General features: G+C 36.7%; 1 long non-coding RNA gene across 4 annotated transcripts; it reads right to left on the reverse strand.

Annotated features, from left to right (window-relative positions):
* Positions 1–3486: 3486 nt before the first annotated feature.
* LOC113346157 lies at positions 3487–7342 on the reverse strand. 4 transcript variants are annotated; one of them, XR_003358431.1, is made up of 10 exons: positions 7192–7342; positions 6955–6998; positions 6672–6845; positions 6392–6578; positions 5736–6140; positions 5281–5456; positions 5105–5202; positions 4424–4475; positions 4036–4158; positions 3487–3934 (listed from the first exon to the last, which is right to left on the reverse strand). It is a non-coding gene; the product is annotated as an uncharacterized LOC113346157 (long non-coding RNA). The 4 variants fall into 4 exon arrangements; XR_003358432.1 differs by having other exon boundaries at positions 5736–5855; positions 6087–6140; positions 6955–7327; XR_003358430.1 differs by having other exon boundaries at positions 5736–5855; positions 6007–6140; positions 6955–7326.
* Positions 7343–11995: the final 4653 nt, after the last annotated feature.

Raw genomic sequence — 11995 nt, forward strand, 5'->3', positions numbered from 1 at the left:
CACAAGTGTTATCAACACAAGTACCCAGAACCATTTTCTGACACACAAGTCATAAACAGCCACACCTTCATAATTCAACACTCTGATCTCAAACACCTTCTCTGCTTTCCTCCCTAAGATCAACCCTTCTCCTTCACCTTGTGACCGAATTGAATCTGGAACGGCCATTTCTTGGTTTAGGCCAGAGTCTTACAGATTGATTTCTCAAACCTAAACGCATTCCCGTGCAGTGCATTTTTTTAGGGTTTGAACTTGTTTCTTATCAACACACCCCAAATTACCAAAAACAACAGAATCAGTTTTACCCCAAAACAATAGTATAGAGAGAGGCAGCTGGCGAAGGGACAGAGTTAGATGACATATCCAATCAGCATTAAATGCTCAAATCTCTTATCTACACGCCAAGCTAAAGCACGTGGACAGAGATGAGCTGGCTGAATCCGAACGACGGAGATTATCAGTGAACGAAGGTACCATCTATACTGAGGTTGGGTAGTTCCCGAAGGAATGTGGGTCAGCTGAGGTGGCAGATTTTGACTGGAGATAACAAGCGGTGAACGAAGGTACCATTTGTACGAAAGGTATATCAGGGAACGATGGACCCAAAGACAACAAAGATATATCTGGAGCCGAAGGGACTATAAATACCAAGCTTCACCAAAAAAATAAGGGCATTCAATACTTAGGAGAAGAAGATCTAGTCTTAAGCTTATACCTATTTAATATTTAGAACTTAAGTATTTACTTCAACTTGAGTTCTATCTATTACTTTGGAAAGCATTTAATATCTTTGTAACCACCAAAACTTAATACAAACAATCACTCATTGCCCCGTGGACGTCGACGAAAGTCGTACCACGTAATCTCTTGTGTCTCATGATAACTTAGTTGCATTTACATTATATTTGTGTTCTTCGTTATTATTGTGATCTTGAGTATCTTTTATTACTTAGCATTGTCAGTTCAACAGAGGCATTATTACTACATAATATTCGATTCTTGAGTTGTATACATTACGTAGACTATGGGAAAATTAATAGTCACAGTTTGGCGCTAGAAATAGTTGCTCACCAGCTTGAGTTTTTATGTTCCTTTATTTTTTAACTTACGCATCTTCTTTAACGAAGATATCTGAGTTCAACAACGATGGATCTCACTTTCTAGTGATTTGTTCATCCGTTATTTATGTAAGTCCTTTGAGTTCATAACCTCTAAAGACTTGCAATCTTACAGATCTACAAAGTTTTCGCCAAAAAACGTATTCACAAAACGTTAAAACTTTTGTTTTACACTAAAACAACTTTTTCAGACAAAGTATCCTTCAGATCTGAGTATCTCTGAGCACTAGGGAATCTCAGTGAGAATTTAAGGAGAAAAGATCTTAAAAAGCATTTAATAACCCCCTTTTCTTGGGAGATCTGACACCCTTTTTAAATTGTTTTCAACATTTAAGGTTTTTTTTCCAAGGGTGTCATCAGAAATTAAATACCCATCTTTTCAGACGTCATTCTAGTACTTTTTCTCAAAAAGCTACTTAGCCGTCTTCTATGTCAGAGCATTAATTGCTACTTTTAACGAAGAGACCCTAACAACAAATTTTGCCGTTTTCTCTATGACCACAGGATAACAAAAAGCCGAAGATATGCAGAAACCAGGTGATGTACCAACAAGTTCATGACCTGCTGTTACAAGAGGCAGATCTCAAAACCCGGCTCGAACAAACCAAAGGAATGAAGCGGGGGACGGAAAAAGCGAGATAGCAAGAAGAACGGTTGCTAAAAAACCACCTACTCCTACTGAGGGGATGGGGCAAACATCGGGAGAAAAACCATTGTACAACATGCCGTTACCGGAGCGTCCCAATGTTACGAAGCCACCTGCGGCTAACGCAGGGTTACCCAGAACCTTAGCTCCTACGGGACAAGGGTTGGGAAACCTAACTCCAATCCAGCTAGATCCTGATGCACCGTGTTATCTCAAGCTTGTTTGTCAAATTTAGTTGTCAAAACTATATGTCTTGATTTATAGTCTACTTATATCTAAGCCTCGGACTAGGATAGTTAAGTGTAGTTGAGCTCCAGACTCCACGAAGATCATCTTACGAAGACGAAGAACTACTCAAGGAACCAGTGGAACTTCATCCGACTAAAAGGTATGTGGAGACTTGAACTTATCTATCAATCAAAAGTCTATCTACTCTATCTTCTAATCTTGCGACAAAAGTCCTATAAGTATGATAGTTTTCATACATACACATTTGCTATTTCGAGCCGAGTTTATCTCGCCTATCTATTGTTCGAAATATGTGTTGGTAAGCTTTCGCTTTAACCATTTTCATTTTCACCCGTGATGAAAGTCATGATGACGTTTCAATCTCTTGATTGCTTTGATGACGATAGTTGTGAATAACGACTATTATAACATTATAGAAGAATGTTTCAATGATTGGAATGTAGAGTTGAGATTATGTAACCATCTATGGATATAATCATATATAGTGTGTTCACACATTAGTGTATAAATCCATGTACCGGAAACCAAGTGTGTGCATATGTGTGCACACGGAATTGGTAAAGGAGACAGGTTGGGTACGCTTTCCCGTACTGGCGGAACTTTTCCTCCCGGAAAATTCCGTTGAGTTTGTAGTTACAAACTAGTAAACCAGTCACCTTAGGTACGCGTACTGGTGGAATTTTTCTACCCGAAAAATTCTGCTGAGTTTGGAAACTAAAACCAACTCAATCCGGTTGCTAAGGTACGCATACCCGTACGCGTACCCAAGCTGGTTATTTTTTCAAATTGATAGTTCGTGAATTTAAACAATAAATTATAAGGAATGCAATCTTTACAAACCATGGCTATGTTGTTCATGAATTGATTCAAATAAATCAAACCGATTTTCACTACAAGAAAACTGGGATTTAGCGACTACTCTGATTCAGTGGGTACAAGGCCGTTTTTAGCGTCTGGAGCTCTGTAGCAACCAACATGGCAACAGATACGCTCTGTGACTAAAGACTTTATTGCTAAAGACTTGTACCAACCATGCTGCTGGAAGAGATATCTTTCAACTAAAATGGACGACGAAAGTTTTGGTCGGAAGATATCTCCAATAACTACTAATACCGTTGGTAGAAGCATAAAGTATGTGTTGCTGTAATATTTCACCAGCGAAAGCATTTGTTGTTGAAGACTAATACATCGTTGGCAGATGTGGCCAGTTATAGAACGTTACTAGCTGCTAAATTTCAGTTGGTGAAGGTTTTTGATGTGGTCGGTTAATGATTTTAACCACTCAATATTTTGAAGGTCATGAGTTGTATCCACTAGAATTTAGTTCGTAGAGGGTTTTAGCCGCAAAACGATTGGCTAGTTAATGCGTTGGTAAAGAATTCAACCAACATAAGGTCCGGTCATGACGTTCACTTGGTTAAGGCCCTCAGCCAACAACAAATTTGAGCTGCTAGAGAGTGATTCACATGAGTATAATGCAAAAACAAATATGGATTTTATTCTGAAAATAATACAACAAAGTGACTAGAAAATCCATCCACTTCTTCTGGTTAACCAATAAGACAATAAAAAAACTCGGAACATATTTTCGCGCTAACATCCATAATACATTAAAAAGAAAAACTGAGCAAAATACTAAGACATCAAGGACTCACTAAGCTCTGACCATTCATAGTCCATCTGTTCCTTTGGTATGTATATGTTTTGCAGGGTCTAGGAAGGGAGGTGAAGCATTCAAACCTAGTCCAACTCGGAAAACAACTCACAAGCACTGCATGAGCCCACAAAAATGCTGAAGTGCAGCATCGAGAGATCTCCAAATCAGCAAATGAGGCTCTTTGCACGCTTCCTGCAATGTATCTAAGAGGCTTTGTCCTTCTGCAACCACCTTCACCATTAAGTTTCTTCCACTTGCACCCGCCTAGTTCATAATAACAAAATTTGAGACTACAAGTACAAAATGCATACAAACTATAAAAAAAAATTGAACTCCTGGTCAAGAGCAGTACATTTCCCTGTTACCTTCTCATGAGAAGTTTTCCATGTTTACTGGCCAAATGTCAGAACTCACACTCAGTGTGGAACGGGATTTCCCAGCTACTAATGCTGCTGCCTTCAATGGTTCGACAAGCTAGCAGTAAGGCACTGGAAGAAAAATATATAATTTTCAATATTCCATAATCTCATCTAAGTTCTAACAATAATAACAAAGTGATGAATGTTGTTATAATTTTCTTTTGTTCGACGCAATATTAAATGATACGCATTCCCTGTGGACAGAATCCTATGTTGACCAATCCCATGATGAGATATGTTGCAATTATAGGCACATTTGAAACTGAGGGTTCGCAAAATAGTCTGTAAAAAACAACTGGTGAAAGTTCCGCTTATGCAAGGAAAATAACCTAACCTCCTCCTTTTCCAGAATCTCTGTTATAGGACGGTATGCAGGAACACAGATTCTGCAACCAAGGAATTAACAGTGTATCAGCATTTCTTTATTTATATAATGTCAAAAATTTTAACAAAAACAATAGCACGAACTTCCATAAAACAGCAGCTAATTTCTAGTAGTTGATAAAAATCCACTAGTTGACATGCACAAACCGAAGAATACGTAATGATTGGTTGCTTTTGTGACTGGAGGCTTCTAAATTCTAGTTAGCGAATGTGTCCTTGCTGAATAATATTTGAGAACTTAAGAAAATAAGTAATTAACATAATAACCTTATGAAGATGCAGCCTTCGTAGCAAGTAATAAGATGATTAAGATAGAGCAACGACTTTCTGAGATGTGAATTCACATAGAAGCCTAAATCAGAGTTTAGAGAGACTAGTGCCCAAGGCATGTGTATGATTGAACACTAAGAGAATGGCGTTCCTTTCAGCATCTAAGAATATGTAAACAAGCTATTATCATTGATACTACAGATATTACAATGGAAACCTGATTCTAAGTTGCTTGCAATCTACTTGATGAGTATGCTCATCGAAAACCACATTTTCCAACACTGCCAAGGACAACTTAATGTAAGCAGAACTCATTCAAAACATGGCTACCAGAATGACAGAAGAAGGTAAACAAAGTTACCAGTTCCAAACTTGATGGCATTCCAAATCTCTAGTTATTTAGCTCTAGAGAGATCAATGCACTTTGCATAGCATCCACCATCAATGTTCGAGACACCACTACAACCAAAAACATAAGAAAACCTTTCCATCCATTTTAGCATTTACATTACTAAGTTTGAGCAAAACATAAACTACCTTGCTTTCTTTTTGTTCCGCTCATCTCCCTGTTAAGTTGTGTGCTCCCTCGTGAGAGCATCAGTCAACACCAGCTCTACACAGAACAATCCTGCATCCCCCCATGTTTGAGGCGGTGATGTCCTTAAATTCTCCTCGATAAAGAAAGTGACACAACAACAGCCCCTCCTTGAACCCTGTTAAGTATTACTTACTCACATTAACAACTTCCTGAAAAAATGTAAGTTTAATAAACTGAATGGATGTTACAAACGAAATTTGTTTGATCAAGCGGCACATAACTCAAATTAAAATTCAGACAAGATATAAAGGAGTCCATGGAACGTTCTTTTATGATAGAAATTCACATTATGAAAGTAGATATGAACCCTTAGTTATCAATTAACCTTTAGACCTTCAATAAACAAGATTAAGTAATACAATATATACTCTAGCTGCATAGAGTGTAAGCAAACCTTAGGACTTAGGTGTTGATTGGTGGTCACCCCCCACTTCCCTGTGAAGAGAAAATCATTCACAACCTATTTTTCCAATAATCTCTGCATTCAAAACACAACCTATTTTTCCAATAATCTCTGCATTCAAAACAGAATAACTTCAAATACAAAAGGAAAGTATAGTACTATATCAATAGTAAATGACAGCACAATCATATCACAGTTAGATATCATGCTCCTGCTCTTGTATATCATTCGATACAGAGGATAAAGTGCTCTCAGAACCAACCTAACAAAGCAAGGTTACCTTCCCCTCCTTTATATGCAAGCATCTCAAGCAGATGATACTTAGAAGCCGTTTAAGCTCACCTAGATAAGTTAGATGATATATTGGTATGGGCAACTGAATGTACCGAGAATGATCTGCACTAACAAAAAATAAGTATCAATCCAGGATGATATACTTCAGTAGTACCAAAACTAATTCTATAGCAGGCCAAGCAAATGAAACGAAAATGAATAAGTGACTGCAATATAAACAAGAACAGATGAATGAAAGACTACACCATATTTACTTATTCAATTCCCTACAACATATATAAAACCCCATTCCTACAATAATCTTTGAACAAATTAGAACTGAAAATGCGATAACCAAATGTATATTTCATTACCGTTTGTTGGTGTCTGATTTTCTGTTTTGCAATTGGATGTGAATTTCTCTCTCGACCCTTAATAAGAAGACACAAGAACCATTGGTAATAGCTGCAGAGAACTAGGCCTTTTATCGAACAACTTGATGTGCATTTCACAAGTTGTTAATGGCGGCAACTTTGTTGTACTTGTTCTCTTTCTCACTACCTGCAAATATGATTACATGCATAACCCATCACTCCTAATCCCGTCATAACTCTGAACAATACCTCAATCAAAACCATTCATCCCCTTACACACATTGAAGTAAACCATCTTCTTGTTCATTTCACGGCTTGAAAACTCTGTCAAAACATCAAACAAAATCGAACCCACAACAAATCCATCATTCCTATTCATTTCATGACTCAGATCTCTTCTTTAATCTCTCCGTTCATCATCTATTTCAATGGACGCAACAGCAACTTTTATAACCTGTTTTCAAGTACATCAAAACGTTGTCAAGCAAAAGTCTGAAGCTTGATGTGAAAAAAAGAAAGCCTAAACCAACGAGAAATTGATTTTTATTTAAGAAAAAACTGACCTTTAAAGCTTCAACAAGTCCATCACAATCTTCCGCACTCGAAGCTACAAAATCGTCAAGAAAATCAATTAAAAAATAAAACTAAACACCCAAGCAGAAAAACACTTCTTTAACCAAATCAGATTTGGATCCAGCAATATCTAAATAAGAGATAAAGGGAAGAAACTCATGTTGGATAGAAGTTTTTATTCTCTGTTATCAAATCGGATGCATCCAGTAGATTCGATGATTTGTTACCATTAATGAGAAGTTGCGGTCGCAGTTTTTGGGAGTCAACTGAAGAGTAGATCTGTGGTTGAGAAGGATGAGTGAAGACTGAAAAGGTAGCCGCAGTTAGAGACAGAGAGAAAAGATGAGAAAAGTAAAAGGGAAGATGAAGGGAGGAGAAAAAAACTATTTCGGGTTTGGAAAAACGTCTGAACGGTGGATAAGAGGAGGATTAGGCAAGGTTTGAAAAACACCCGTTTTTTCTGAAAAACGGCCGTTATAACGGTCACACCAATAGACCGTGGTCGTGAGGGTCCCTGAATTCCGTGCCTATATAAAACTGATAAATAGGAAATAACGGTAGTTTTTTTATCTATTACCATAGACTTTTCTGTGTGATACAGATTTGTTTATTCAAGTCTTCGATTTTGGGTCGTAACAACTCTTAGTTGTGGGTGAGATCAGTTAAGGGAATCAAGTGCGTAGCATCCTGTTGGGATCAGAGACGTAAGGAGTACAACTGTACCTTGAATCAGTGTGAGATTGATTGGGGTTCAACTACAGTCCATACTGAAGTTAGTTTGTAGTAGGCTAGTGTCTGTAGCGGCTTAATACAGTGTGGTGTTCAATCTGGACTAGGTCTCGGGGTTTTTCTGCATTTGCGGTTTCTTCTTTAACAAAACTTCTGGTGTCTGTGTTATTTCTATTCCGCATTATATTTTGTTATATAATTGAAATATCACAGGTTGTGCGTTGCATCAATCACTTGTGAAATCCAACCTTTGGTTGTTGATTGAAAATTGATTGATCCTTGGATATTGGTCTTTGGTACCATCCAAGTTTACATCTCTTGTATTTAATAAAGACTCGTAGATTTATATTTGCTTGAGTATAGATTAAATCAAGAGATCGAGATATTAACTCCTTGATATACTTTTTATTAAGATTGAGCCTGACTGTCTAGTTGATTCTCTTAAAAGTATATTGGAGTTAGTCCATACAGATTGCTAATCGAAATATTGGGTGAGGTTGTTAGACCCCCGCATTTTCAATTGGTATCAGAGTAGGAAAACACGTTCAAGACCTCAAAAGTCTGTGTTTGTGGCGATCTGACTAGATGGACAATAAAGTCTCTGATAAACGCGTCACCAGAAATAAAGACTCTATTTCTAATAGGTCTATTAAAGAGAAAGATCCTTCAATCTCTGTTATAGACGAACCTAGTGTTCAAATGAAACAGACTAACACTGACATATGTTATCCTGATGAATCTGACTCTGTTGTTCAAGAGGAAACAACTATAGAGAGTAAACTAACCCTAAATCTTGTTAGAATTCAAGCTGATAGATTCAAACAGTTGATAAAACATGTCAATGTCCTTCTTGGTGTAGTAAAAGACTGTAGCTCCAGTGAAAAGGCTTCTTATAAGGAAAATCCTGAAGTTCGATCAGCCCGTATCTTACCTAAGGCAAAACTTGAAAGGGATGCTTTAGAAATTGAACATCTCTTGAGTAATCTCTCCATTCAAGGATATTCAGAAAAGTCTGCCATACCATCTACTTCTATTCGAATCGAAAGAGCTCCAGTTTCAGAAGTAATTTCAGTTTCTCTTCCCTCCCAAACTGGTGTGCAGGGGATTCACACATCAACTGGAAGAAAGAAATATCCAAACGATAATGTTAGGTATGCAATCTCTATTCACTCCCGTGATCAGAAAGTGTGTCTCTTTTGTGATTCAAAAGGGCATATAGTACAAAAGAGGAAACCCAAGTTGAAAAACAAATCGTTGGTTCAACTTCAACACACCTTAGATTTTATTCTTAAAGGTGTGACTGACATTTGTATGTCTAAACCAATTGGTTTTAGTACATATATTGTGTTTCTTACCAGGAAGGTCAGTTCAATGAGTTCCTCAAATGCACAAAAGCATAATAGACATATTGACAAATATCGTCCAAGAAGAACTCGTGTTCTCTCTCCTATTAGTAATAGAGATAATGCTAACCCTGATGTGAATCATGTATCAAGTGAAGAATGCAGATATGAGCAGATGGATGACAACCTAAAATTGATTATTGAGGGATATAAGGAAATCATCAAAAAACTGTGTACTCCATCTAAACGACACTTTTCAGGTAAAAATCCTTACCATGTGTCATATTATGATGATAGTAAATTTTATGATAATTTTTCACATCATAACAGTCTTCCTACAAAGTACAGAAGAAAGGGGTTTAACCAAAAACAATATTCATTTGATGAGCCAAAAGCTCATACTTGTGCTACTTGATCACAAGGTTGAAATATCTCACACAAAAATCCTGGTTGAGAGATATGGTCAGGTATGCTTGTTTGAAATGGTGTTTTCAGATTCTCAAGCTATTTTCTTATCGACTTTAGCATGAGTATCTTTACAAAAATGCTTGCACAAGTATTTGTTCTGTTGTTGTCAAAATTTATATTTCTTTTCGACTTTTTAGTTAAACAAGGTGCTACCTATTTCTTCTTGTTGCAAGAGGTCCCAGCAAGGTCGTGTTCGTCGACTCTTGTCTTTCTTTTGGGTCGAGATTGAACTCGTACAGATTACCCGTGTGACTGACACGAATCAATTAAGGAAACCCTAAAAATTTCCTTCCCTAAGAAACCTTTAAGTACCCAACCTATTGAGTTACGCAAGTCACGTACGCATACTCTAGGTTATTTTTGGGTTGTCAAGAATGTCTTCTTCTTCATCTCGCAATGGTGATTTTGCAAAGGGATTTCTTGAGAAAGGATTTGGTTTGGAATCAAAAGGAAGGAAGAAAAGAACTCTTGTATAAGATGGTGCACCTAATGCCTCATGCTACTATTCTTACTCACACCAAGATGTTGAGAATGAGGATATGGTCTCTGCTGAAGTTGTTCATGACTTTCTTAAATACTTTGAGGAAGCAAAACTGCAACTTGTTGATACTATGAAGGATCTTGATGTGGTTAGAATTGAGTTGAAAAAGGTTACTACTGACTCTAGTCTCATAAAATCACATGTTAAAGAACTTCTCAATGAGGATATCTTCTCTGAAGACACAGTTGATAATATGAATCACAAGCTCAAAGGTCTCGAACCCGTGAAGCTACCGAACGTGAACTTTGATTTAGCTTGTGATCAGTTTCTAGTAGGTTTGATATTTTATTTCTAGGAAACTTCTTAAGAGAATTTTTATTCTTGTTTTTGTTTAAGAAGGATAACTAGGGTTTGGAATAGTCACTATTGTTAGTACACATAGCGATGTCCAACGCTTTAATCTTGCAATGTTTTTAGATTTATTTATTTGAATTCTAAAGTTGATTTGGAAGATGATTTTTGCAGTAATAATCTTTATGGTTTTATATATTGCAATATGTTATGGGATATGTGTGTTTTCTTCCGTGAACTATGATTGTCCCATACGTTGTCAAAAGTTATCTCCTTCATATGTCGATATGCATGTATTGATAAAAGATCGATGAACTTTTGACAAAACAAAAATTGAACCTATTATGTCATTATGCAAATAATTGATGGAAGATACGATGAATTTTTGTCTACAAAGATTATATGTATTATATGTCGTTATGCAAATAATGATGAAAATAGAATGAATCTTTGTCCATTCCACAGTATTGATCTTCCCTGATCCATATTTTATGTATATATACTGTGCGGCTCCATAAGTCTTCTTATGTGAGCATTTCCAACTAAACTAATCATAAATTCGTTTGTGGTTAACTTGGTTGAGTATTACGATTAAATTAATCATGGGTTTTCTTGTGATTAATTTAATTGAGAATTTTGGATACAAAATCATTTCCTTTGTGGTTTTTTATGTCCAAAGAAATCCTTCTTTTCTTGTAAAAGTAAGGTCGCTCTTGTTGTTCTTTCGGGAATGACATCAAATGGGGGAGAGTTCTTTTGAACTTGCGCTTAATTTATATATCTTTATGGGGAGTGCGGCTGTGGAATATTTTAGGAGTTATCTTGTGAAAAAGTGGGGGTACAACAACCACACCCAATATTTTCCTTAGCAATCTGTATAAACAAACTCCAATATACTTTCTAGAGAATCAACTAGACAGTCAGACTCAATCTAGATAAAAGTATATCAAAGAGTTAATATCTCAATCTATCGATTTGATCTATACTCAAGCAAATAGAAATATGCGAATCTTTATCAAATACTAGAGAGATAACTTGGATGGTACGAAAGACCAATATCCAAGTGTCAATCAATTTTAATCAACAACCAAAGGTTGGATATTCTAATTGATTGAACCTAACGCACAACCTGTGATATTTCAATTATAAAGATAAACAATATAATGCGGAAATAGAAATAACACAGACACCAGAATTTTGTTAACGTGGGAACCGCAAATGCAGAAAAACCCAGGACCCAGTCCAGATTGAACACACACTGTATTAAGCCGCTACAGACACTAGCCTACTACAAACTAACTTCGGTATGGACTGTAGTTGAACCCCAATCAATCTCACACTGATCCAAGGTACAGTTGCGCTCCTACGTCTCTGATACCAGCATGATACTATGCACTTGATTCTCTTAGCTGATCTCACCCACAACTAAGAGTTGCTACGACCCAAAGTCGAAGACTTTAATAAACAAATCTGTATCACACAGAAAAGTTTACGATAATAGATAAATCTGTCTCCCACAGATATACCTACGATTTTTGTTCCGTCTTTTGATAAATCAAGGTGAACAGGAACCAATTGATAACCCGTACTTATATTCTCGAAGAACAGCCTAGTATTATCAATCACCTCACAAAAATCTTAAACGACGCGGCGAAAGAA

The sequence above is a fragment of the Papaver somniferum genome, unplaced genomic scaffold (assembly GCF_003573695.1).
Source record: "Papaver somniferum cultivar HN1 unplaced genomic scaffold, ASM357369v1 unplaced-scaffold_95, whole genome shotgun sequence".
Taxonomy (NCBI): Eukaryota; Viridiplantae; Streptophyta; class Magnoliopsida; order Ranunculales; family Papaveraceae; genus Papaver; species Papaver somniferum.